The sequence below is a fragment of the Furipterus horrens genome, unplaced genomic scaffold (genome assembly GCF_987537825.1).
Source record: "Furipterus horrens unplaced genomic scaffold, mFurHor1.1.pri manual_scaffold_6, whole genome shotgun sequence".
Classification (NCBI taxonomy): Eukaryota; Metazoa; Chordata; class Mammalia; order Chiroptera; family Furipteridae; genus Furipterus; species Furipterus horrens.
Genome location: NW_028327176.1, coordinates 52,580,180 through 52,592,549, shown reverse-complemented (window position 1 = coordinate 52,592,549; position 12,370 = coordinate 52,580,180).

The window sequence follows — 12,370 nt, the reverse complement described above, 5'->3', positions numbered from 1 at the left end:
AGAGAAGAAGAATGGGCAAGCAGGACAAGGGAGAGTTTACACTGTCATATTGTAGGTATTATTAAGCCCGGGTTGGTTGGTTTGTGTGTGTGTGTTTGTTTTCGTTTTGGTTTTACCGGTGAAGACTCTGAGTTTTGAAAGAATTGCTGTGGACCCAGACCCAGGTGGCTGGAAATCTCAGCCTTAACACTTAATGGCTATGGCATCTTGGATGGTATTGCTCCCGTATTATAGATGAGGAAACAAAGGCTTACAGCAACTAAGCAATTTGCCCAAAGTCACACATTAGCTCGTAGCAGTGTTCAAACTTAAGCTAGGACTATCCAACTCCAAAGTCAAGAGTTTTGAATGAAGCAAGGTTGAAGAACTGAATCTCCCCAGGTACCTCTTACCACCCACCTGAAACCTCAGCTCTTCACCCTTCCAGAAATGTGTCCTTGCTTAGCCACACTGCAAATCTTGTGGTTTATATTCCCACCCTCCTCCTCTCTGACCACACTCCCTGGTCCCTGTGTGGTTGGTGGGCCATGTGATGTGTGTCATTTCCAGGCTGGAGCATTTTCCTGCTGGTATGAAGCCCTCCAGAGTTCTTGTCCCCATCACAGCAACCAGCACTGTTTCAGAGAAGCTGCTCCATCAGCCTGGATCCTACATAAGGACGACATGGACAGGCCCCCAGCCAACCCACAATGGACAATGGAGCGTGAGTGAGAAATAAATCTCCACTGCTTTAAACCAAAACCACAGAGATTTGAGGTTTGTTACTGTGGTATCACTTAGCCTATCCTGACTGATACTCTTCCCTTTGTGGGAAGAGGAAGCAGGTGGTGTTTTCTACATGTACACAGAAGTATTCACAAAGGGAAAGGACAGGGAGCCTGTTTTCACCAGCCACACTGTCATGTTTCAGAGATGCCAAGGAGTAAGAAGAAATGAGCCTTAGAAAAGACAAGGATTCTAAGAGCCCCGAGCCAGAGAGCTTGGAAACTGCAGGAGGGTTATGTGGCCCATCTGAGGCCAGGAGGGCTGGGTCAGGGAAGTCTAACTTCACAAGCCCAGATCCAGGCTGGAGCCAGGAGCTGTCCAGGTCCTGTGCAAGAAGTAAGAAACCAGCTTTGTAAAGACCTGGACCACCAACCTCTCCCCCCTGAGCCTAGGATCAGCAGGACCTTGAAGTGCAGATGGGCATAGATAGAGGGGCATCTTGGCAGACAGGCCTGAGGCATCAGTGCCCAGTCACCTGAGTGAAGGCTCCCTTCCCCAGGCACACCCTATGGACAGTGGACAGGGTCCTCCATGGGCATGAGCCTGGGAACATAAACTGCTGCAGCAGGGACAGGGCTGCAGGACCCTGCAGGGCTCTTCTAGAAGGGGTGGGAGCCCTGCAGAAGAGCATGGGCACTAGCCCTTCTCTTGGATTATCTTCTCCACTCCTCCAGCATAAAAAGAGTTCCTCAACCCACATTTTTGAAAGACAGCTACAGGGAGAGCGATTAGACTATAAAACAGCCCTCTTCTGGATAAGGTGGTTCTCAAGTTGGATTTGTACTGGGAGGGATCCTAGAACTTGGTGCTCAGAGGTGTACCTGTGGAGCGGGGAGCAGGGGAAGGTAGAGACACTTTTCCTAAGTGACAGCTGCCCAATTGATGTGAGTGGAGGAATTCCTCAAGGCATAAGTGACGCCCAAACGTCTTTTCACCACTTTCCTGTTTCCCTCCAGTCAGGTGTAGCCTTTACTCTCTCTCAACCTGACATGTCCCCCGTTCCAGTTCCCCAGAACCACTGCCTCCACCCCAAACCTGCATGAAAGACCTCACCATCTTTCCTATGCAATGCATGAGTTCCTTCCAGAAGACCTGGAAGGGCCGTGCTGTTTCCTGGAGAAGGGTTGAATTGTGGAGCCCCTCTAGCCCTTTCCTCCAGCCAAGGCTGGCAATTTGGAAGCTGCCTTGGAAGTTACTTTGGAAACAAACATTGACCCTTATTGTATCCATCAGCAGAAGAATGTAGAAGAAACAGCCTTGAGATCAGGCAAATCTGGGTTTCATTCCCAACTCTGCCATGTGCCAGGTATGTATACTTGAGCATGGGGCTTACATTCTGGAAACCTCAGTTTCCTCATCTGTAAATGATAACACTAGTCCCCAAATCACGAGAGCACTTGTATAAGGGTGCAACAAGGGTGAAAGAAGACACAGCCCTGAGCACAGGGTCTGTCCTGCAGGAACCACATGTAAGTGATTAGTAGATGACATTCAGTATCAGTGCACAGTACTAAGTGAGCGAGATGCAGAGAGGCTCCTGTGAGCCTAAACAAGCAGTCTGTGAATTTGCTTGACTCAAGAAGGCAGGAAGAGGGTTGGGGAACTGTGTAAGGGGCCTAGGCAATACCCGAGAAGCCTGGTCAGCTGCAGCACTGCAGCATGCAAGTACTGAGAACCCTGATGACAGAGCCCACAGACAGGGAAGAGGCTCTAGGGCCCGAGTCCTCCCAGCCAGCAGCTCTGGAGTCAACGCAGCACAACCTCAGGCTAACGTCTAACCACATTTGTTCCGTGTCCAGAAAAGTTCAGAAACCAGCCCTGGGAAGTATTCCCCCTTCACTTTAACCCCATCCATCTGTCATTGCTCTTTTGTTTTTGCTATCACATTGTTTGTTGCCTCTGTTGAATTTCAAGCTGCTTGTGGATATTTCAGGAGAAACTGTTAGGCTTCTCTGTCCTGGCCAATGAGGATGGGGGCAGGAACATTAAGGATGGCCAAGCCCCCTTCAAGATCCCAGAGAGACCTGGGAAGGCACAGGACAAATCCGGAAGATTCAGCCATTAGGGCTGCTTGAAGAAGATAGGACCCTCCTTTATGGAAGACAGCTGCCCTGAGGGGACATTTTCCCTAAAGTAGTCCCACATGTGTCAGTCATTTAGCCCACTTTATATGTGAATAATTAATAAAGGTCTTTCAGGTCAAAGTGTCAAACCTCCCTCCTGCATCTCAACATACAGGAATGACAAATATGTTTGTTTGTTTAGAATATACGTATCTAATTGTCTGAAAGAGAATAAAGAATGGCAAATAATGGAGAAGGAAACCAAAGTGAAGGGCAGCTAAGAACAGAAACCAGTCACTGGGGATAGGGTTGCTATGCTAGGACTGGGCTTCCTCTGTGGAGCCAGGAGCCATGAACATATACCCATCCACTAGGAGGCTGGATTAACTCTTCTCATGCCCAGGGGCAGGAGTCTGAAAACACACTATTTACCTAATGCCAGAAATACAGGGGTAGCCCAGGAAAGACACCGAGACCCCATTCTGTTCCTTGTGTCTCAATGAAGCTCAGAACTACTCCATCCACTTGGGAAGACCCCTAGACAAAGCTGTTCACCTGATACCTCATTCACAACTCTGAGCCCCACAGAGCTGGGGCTAAGGTAAGTAGAGAAGGGCATTTGGAGAACACCTCCATGAAAGATGAACTCTCAAACAAGATTATATGCCAAGAGGCTAGAAGTAGAATGTGTAATTCCCAAATATGTAAAGAAAACAACTTACAAAAAAATAAATTCAACAGAAAGTAGGAATAGAGGGGAAATAAAGCAGCAAAGACAAAGCATGGTAAAAAGAAACAAAAATGACATCACATCATTAATATAATAAATAAATGTGAATGGGTTAAACCTTTATTAAACAAAATTTTATAATGCTTTTTCCATTTAATCACATAATGCTACTTATGAAAGAAACATCTAAAATTGAGATAAAAGATATAAAAATATGCAAACCACACACACATGTACATACACACATCATTAAAATGCTACCCAAAAGCGTGAAACACTAAGTAACAGAAGAAACTATTAATTGTATGGAGATAAAAAAGAACATTTCCTGGTCTTAAAAAGAATTATTCATTAAGGTGACATAACAATCATTCCTGCATATACATAACAACGCAGACTCAAAATATGTAGCTGACAGCATTGAAAGGAGAAGTTGACAAATGCAGTTAGAATATGTCACTCTTTCAGAAATGAATAGATCAGGCAATCAAATATCACTAAGATTGAATAAAACTACTTAAATAGTAAAACTATAGAAGATTTTATATCATACAGCTATAGAATACTTTGTGCCCACTAAACAGAAAACACACATACCTTGCAAGTATACATGAGTCATTTGTGATATTTGATCCGAAATGCAGACTCAGTGTGATGCAGACCACATGTTCTGACTGCTGCACAATAACACTCAAAATAAACCATTAAAAGAGAGCACCCCCAAAGTCCACATGTTTGGAAACAAACAAGCAAAACAATCTCACTGCCAACTAATTTGTAGATTAAAAAGACAATTTTATATAAAAATTATAAATATTTTAGAACTTCACATTAATGAGAGTATGGCACCTCAAAAATTGTGATGCTGCCCCTGGAGAGAAATATCTAAATCTAAATACATTTATAAGAAATCAAGAAAGATTTAAAATAAACAGACTGAGGATTCACCTCAAGAAGTTGAAAATAGAATAATGAAGGAAACCAAAAGGAAGTAGGGAAAAAGGGGAATAATAAAGATAAAAGCCAAAAATAATAAAATAAAAATAAATACCCAAATTAGAAAGGAACAATGAAATAAATGGTTGTTTGTGGGGGGGGGGGAGCTCTAGCAAGGCTGGTAAAAAAATAATACGTTATCATAATAACAATAATATTATTATCACAAACAATCAAGTAAAACAGTTGCGTTATTTTGGAGGGAGGCTTCTGGTAGCTACTTCAGTGTTAATTATGCCTTTCTTTTTTCTATATTTTCTGATGCTTTGAAATCTGGAGCCTTGCTGACCAGGAGAGACGGTGGGTTCCAGAGCTAGCCAAGTCCTAGAGATAGTAAAGGACTCCCCTGTGAACACCTTTCACATGCAAAAGAACCAATCTAGATCCCATAGCCCAGTCTCCCTTTTATCCACCTGCCCTAATCACTCCAGGGCCAGGTACCAGACAACTAGGGACAGCCCTTATGCCCTAGAGTGCACTGAAATTATTCAAGCTCATCCAACCTAAACCTGCTTACCCTGACTTGTCCATTCCTTCCCACAAAAAACACAGTAAAAGCTCTTGTCCACGCTTTTGCTCCTGACTGAAGCTGGTGCTTCCCCGCATGGGCACATGTTGTGTGGCATGCATCCTCCTCTTGGGAATGGTGAGTAGCAAGTTGTCCTTTCAGGGACAATCATCTCCTGACAGGCCTCACCACACCTGAATAATAATAAAACCTACATTTTAAAACAACTTCCTCATCACTATTGCAGATGGAGAAAGAAAAGAGGGTGGATCAAGTGAGAAATGTGAGAGATGAACAATATCTTTAATCTCAGAAACAAGAGGTCCCATGGAGGACAAAGCATTATTAATGAAAGAGGAACCATACTTAAATACCTCCTGGGGAAATTTCAGGACATTATGGATAAAGCCTGAAATCCTTTTAGTATTTGAGGGGAAAAAAGTTTATATGTCAGGGTGAAAGGATTGAATTAGAATCAAACTTCTTCTCTACAAACTTAAATACAAAAAGAAATATGATAAATATAATAATATCTACAAAGTTCTGAGGAAAAAGACTGCATTCAAGACAGGAAAGCTATGAGTCATTTATGAGATCAATTAAAAGACATTTTCAAACATTTAGGCATTCAAATGTATAACACACACTCAACTATCCAGAAAAATTTGTTCAAAGTAATGCCCTAGCTGAGTAAGAAACAAATAGGAAAATTAGTAATTTATTTTAAAAATTGATATTTATATGATTGAAAAAAGTAATAGAAATGTCCCAAATAATTTTGAAAGAGAAGAGACATAAATGTAAGAAATATATTTATAATAATCTTCATGTAAAATGTTATTATATCAAGAAAAATAGGAGGTAGAAAAAGAAAGAAAATGTTAATAGCACAAAATCTTCTTACACAGGTTAAATAAATACATACTATGTTCTTTATGAAATTGGTAAAGAATGGTATATATATGAGGTCTGCCCAGAAGGTATCCAGTCATGTAATATGAAAAATAGAGACATTTATTGAAGAAGATACAAGATACAAGAAACATTGTACACAGGACAGTGATGCCTCAGTCCCCGTCAAAGTAGGCACCTTGGGACCTCACACAGTTCTCACAATCAACTGCCCCATAGTATTTTCCTGAATCTCATCAATGGTCTGAACTCTCTTCCCTTCCAAAGGTGATTTTAGTTTTGGGAAAAGCCAGAAGTCACAGGGCAACAAATCTAGGATGTAGTGGGCCTGAGTCACCTGAGTGATTTGATGTTTTGCCAAAGTCTCTGCATGAGACATGATGCACGAGCAGTTGTGCTGCCGAGATGAAGCTGCCAATCACCAGATGCCCATAGCTGCAGCCTTCTAAATCATCTGAATAGATTCAATGAAGGGATGTTCAAGGTTAATGCAAAATCTGATGCAGATTCATTGCTCTACTCGGTCATTTTGAATGCGACAGCCATACAGTACATGATGTGCTCACTCAATGTGTCTACACCTCCACTGACTAGTACAGTGAAGTTGTCATTGTTCATGAATGTGCATTCCAGTCCACTCTTCTTGGCTGCCAGGTTAGATCAATATTGCCCAAACTGTTCTCATTATATTAACAATGGCTGAACTTTTCCAGACAGACCTTGTATGTAGTGGTGTGTGTGTCTGTGTATATGTAATTAAAGGAATAAGGAATAGATAATGTCCTAATTTTTAAATATAAAGAAAATTGCTAAGCAAACTTGAGCAAATGGGAAAATAAAAAAAATATGTATAACAAAACATGAGGAGCAGAAGGCAGTATTATCATCTCAGATAAATCATTAAATATCCTGACTCTGGAGCCCCAAAACTAAAATGACACTAGGAACTCCATGTCAGGGACTGTCCCTGTCTCTCATTGCTGGGTCTACTTTATTTTCCCTATTTTCAGTAAGCCACTCTCTGTTTCCCAGCCTACCTGTATAGAAAGATATCCATGGCACAGCCAACAACCCAGGATATATCTCTTTAGATCCAGAGAGTGGCAAAACAGATTTAAAATCCTTTATCCCAGGTCCCAACATGAGGGGAGGATTCTGGTTGACCCAGCATGCACCAGATGCCAATCACCAGAGCAAACAAATGTGTCCCAGGGCAGGATCTTACAGAACTCCCTGTAAAGTGGACCGCCTTCCAGGAAAAGGATAGACAATCTACTAGGTGCCCAATACCCAAGGACAAACAAGCAAAAAAGTAACATTGATTGCAGGGAATGTAGAATTTGCAGCAAAAGAACACTAAAGGCAGGGGTGGAGGGTACGGTTCCTTATATTTGTAAATTGTAAAAACAAAATGAGAATATAAGAAGCATGAATCTGTATGCACTGAAGATAGTATCAAATATACAAAGACAAAAAGGTTAGAAAATAAGGAGAAATTGAACAAAATCATAGTCATAATAGAAGGTTTAATATGCCTCACCATTTCCGAGAGAGTAAGTAGATAGAAATTTAATAAGAACATAGAAGAGTTTAAAATTATTATTAAAATTTTACTTATTAGATCTATATCATACTGTGTTCCCTAAAAACAAAAAATACATATTCATTTCAAATGGCCAATAAATAGTTACAAATTTGATAATATCTTAGGCCACAAGGAAAACCTCATTAAAATTTCAAAAGCAAAAATAGTGCAGCACACAAACTCAAACCACAATTCAACAAAACTAGAAGTTAATAGCAAAAGGAAGAACAAAGAAACAAACAAAATGAAGGCACTCTGGAGAGACGGAAATCTTGTCTTAATAGCCCTAGAGTCAAAGAGAAAATCAAAACTACAATAATGATTGTTTAAGAAACAATGGGAAACTATAGCAAAGAGAAAACACAAAGCTCTAAAGAACAGAATACATATAGTTTTATATTTTTCTCATTAAACAGAAGAAAGAAATGAAATAGACCAAGTATTCAACTCGAAAGGCAAATAAAAGAACAAAAAAGTGCACCCATAAAAAGCTAGAGGAAGAATTTGAAGATAATGTTAGAAGACGATAAATGAATATAATAAAAACTATAGATCTGAGAAATCCAAGAGCTAGGTCTTTGAAAAGACTATAATTAGTATAATAATAGAGACCATTTATTGGGTATTTACCTAATGGTTGAGTGCCATGCTAAACACTTTTAACATCCACACATTCACCTGGCAATTACCACTATGAAGTAGGAAAGTGCAGATTTCCCCATTTCATAGATGAGAAAACTGAGGCCTTGGGAGTTAAGAGTTTTGTCCCAGATCTGTTCATCCCCAGAACTTGTACTCCTAGGCATCAGGCAACTGCCTCTAGCAGGACAAGTCAAGGAGTAAAGAAGTGGCCAGACACACAACACAGTGGAGAAAGGCATGCAGCCACTCAGAGGGGAATGAAAAAGTAGGAGAAAATGGTGCACACAACAAGATGACTAGGATAACCATTTTTTCTCTTTACTCTCTTTAAAATGATTGACAAGCTTATTTATTGCACATATTTGGGATCATACACTTCATCCAGTTCAGCCTTTTTCTCTTTTTTTTGTAGAAATAATTTCAGACTTAAAGAAAGCTTGTGATGACAGTACAAAAGTCTTTTTCCCTAAACCATTTGAGAATAATTTGCTGATAGGATGTTCCTTTACCCCCCAGTACTTGACTTTGTATTTCTTTAAAATTAGGACATCTTCCCACATAATCACAATACAATCATCAAAATCAGAACAACAATACTGATATTTTATTACCATTCAATCCACGGACCTCATTCAAGTTTTGTCAACTGTCTCAACAATATCAAGCAAGCGGACCCAATCCAGGATCATGTGCTACATGTAGTTGTCATTCATCTTTAGTCTCCTTCAATTTGGAACAATACTTCAATCTTTTCTTGACACTCTTGACCTTGATACTTTTGAGAATATAGACCAGCTATTTTGTTGAATGTTCCTCAGTTGGGTTTGTCTCATGTCTTCTCATCATGAGATACAAGTTATGCATTTTGAACAAGAACATCACATACTGTGTCTCCTCCTTAAGTACTATCAGAGATCACATGATTTCGATTTGATCTTGATCACTGAATTAAGGGAATGTCTTCCTTTTTCATCAGTAAGTACTGTGTGGGGAAGTACTTTGAGACTATGTAACTATCCAATTTGCCATCCACCATGATAACATCCACTGATATTCCTTGGTTGAATTGCTTTTTACTATAATGATTGTCAAATGATGATTTTCTAATTCGATCATCCCTTCTACATCAGTGACATTCTACTCTTAAAGAAAGGTTTTTCTCTCCTCTCCATTTACTTATTTATTTATATCAGTGTGGACTCCTGATTATATTCACTGGTAAAAATCTGTTACTATTTTCTTGTGTTTTGTCAAGTTACCCCAGATTTGGCTAGTGGAAGTTTCTTCAGTCTGGTTGCTATGTCCTTCTAACCTGTACCTGTCGTTCTCTGAGTACATCTTTACTTCCTGGCACAACAGGATATTCCAGGCTCAGCTTGTACATTTTCTGCCCCAGTTCTGAATCTACCACTTTATTTAAAAAAAAAAAAAAAAAAAAAACCTGGTTCTTTTTGGTAGAGAAAGGTACTTTAAAACGAAGATCTGGGCACTAGGTGTGTTCATTGCTATAAGAGTTGAAAAATCCATATCTATCTATCTATCTATTGTAGGCAGCCCTGTGAGTGCCCCCAATGATCTTCACTCCCTGGTATTCAAATCTTTATGTAATCCTCTCCCGTCAAGTGTGAACTGGACCTAGTGCCTCACTTCTAACAAACAGAATGTGGCAAAAGTGATGCTAAGTCATGTTCAAGAGCAGGTTTACAAAAAAGCCATGACTTCCATTTTTGAGCATTCTCTCTAGCTCTCTCACTCACTCACTCTGCGGTAAGGCAGCTGCCATGCTCTGAACTACCCAATGGAGAAGCCCACATGGCAAGGAATTGAGGGTGTCTCCAGCCAAAAGCCAGTGAAGAAGTAAATCCTGCAAAAAACCACATGAGTGAGCTTGGAAGCAGGTCTTTCTCTGATAGACCCTTGAGATGAATCTATAGTTTCATCTGACAGTTTGATGGCAGCCTTGTGAGACCTTGGGGCGGAGGCACTCAGCTAAGTTACTCTGGGATTCCTGATATACAGAAATTATGAGATAATAAATATGTCTTACTTTTTAAGCCACTAAGACTTGGGGTAATTTATTGTACGGCAATAGAAAACTAAATACACTTACAAGTACGTACATTTATTTCTATATTTATTTTTAAAATTGAAAACCATGAGTTCACATGCATACCTCTAAATCCAATTCAACTCCACAAAGTTAATTCTATTTTTCTTCCTTTCAATAATTGTAACTCCTTTCTCAGACAGCGAGAACCTGGCTCTTATTATTCTTACTATACTCATTTATTGGGTCTCCTCTCCCTCATTTATAACTGGCTTCCTCTCACTGTCACCACCACCCCACACAGTCTTCCTCCTCACCCTGCTCAGATGCTGACACCCCAACTTAGAGCCATGGACACACCACCACCCTGTATGGACCCCTACTGTCCAGACTCACCAAATGGCTTCCGGAAGATTATTCAAGAAGGGAGGAAGGGAAAGAGGTTAGGAGGCTGGAAAGAAGGCAATAGAGAATACCAAAATTGATCCCCCAAAAAGATAGAAAAAGAATAGAGAAATAAGCTAAAAAATAAGATGACAACATTAGAGACTTCTCCTCCAAAGGTGTAAGAGAAGTATTTCAGACTCTCAGGGGGATCATTCCTATGCTATGTAAACTATTCCAAGACCAGAGAAAAGATTAGGTAGTATCTCAAGTCATTTTACAAATCCAGCAAAACTCTGTTATCAAAACCTGACTAAAGAAACAAAAACTTCATATAAATAACAAGAAACTGAATTTAGCAATACATTTCAAATGTAATGCATGACCAAATCAATTTAATTTCAGGAATGCAGGAGTGGGTCAACATTAGGAAACCTCTTCTCTTTAAATTAATAAATAAAAGGAGATATGGAGATATTAGTGGATATCAAATGGATTTTTAAAAATTCAGACTATAAGTCAGGAGTCTTTTGGTTTCAAGTAACAGAATCCAAGTCATGTTTAGACACATAGGGATATCTCATGGATGTCAATAAACCAGAACTAAAAAAGAAGAAGAAGAAGAAGAAGAAGAAGAAGAAGAAGAAGAAGAATATTAGAAAGGAAAAAGTAAACCTGTTTTTCATATCTGCTCATTGAGAATAAATACTCTAAAATCAATAGTTTTCCCATAAATTAACAATAACCAGCTTGAAAATCAATGGGGAAGAATTCCACTTACAGTATCAACAAAGATCTATAAAGTACCTAAAAGATTAAGGCTAGAGGTGGGCATTTATTGGATAAATGTAGAATATTTTAACATGAGGACATAAAATAAAGACTGGAGTAAGAGGAGAGGCATGCACTGTTCCTGGGTAAGAAGATGCATATTGTAATAATGTTCATCTGCCTTAAATATCTAAGAATTCAATGCAATACCAATGAAACATTAAAAAAATTTTAACAATACAATTCTAAAATTGAGCTGGAGGACTTAATGGAACCCAGGAAAAACTTGAGCTGTTGCCTCCCAGATCCTAAAAATTTAATCTCTATCGAATGTTGATTTCATACTTAGCACTGAGTTGTGTTTCACATGCATTATGGATTCTATGTACTGCTCCCCAGAATGCCTCTCCAAAAACATTGAAGTGTAATTCAGTGCACCTTAGAGATGTTTTAAAAAGTTTTCCATTATCACAGAAGCACTAAATATCAGGAGTCTATATTTGAACCCAGGACTCATCACTTCACAGCTTAAAATTTAACTACTGTGCTAAATAAATATATTACAAGGCTAGAGAAATGAAAAACTAGCACTGAGAGAGGACTCAACTGAACAAGTTAATGAAAAAAAATATGTATACCTATCTTGTTCCTGACATAGAATAGAATTACAGGTTTGTTTTTTTCTTACACTTTATTTCTTCCATGATTTATTGTGATGAACAGTGTATGGGAGAATTTGTTTATTTTATTATTTTTTTAAAGAAAGAGTTATTGACTCTATTTATGAAGTTTACTATTTTTGTTGTTGTTGTTGTTGTAACTCATTGTTTTCTCTATTATTTTTCCCTCCTTATTTCTTTGGTGTGTTTTGTTCTTTTTTAAGTTTCTTGAGTTGGTTGCTTAATTTTTTATTTTATCTTTTTTATTTATTGTTTTTCCCCTGACAAGAAAATAAATGTAATTTTTA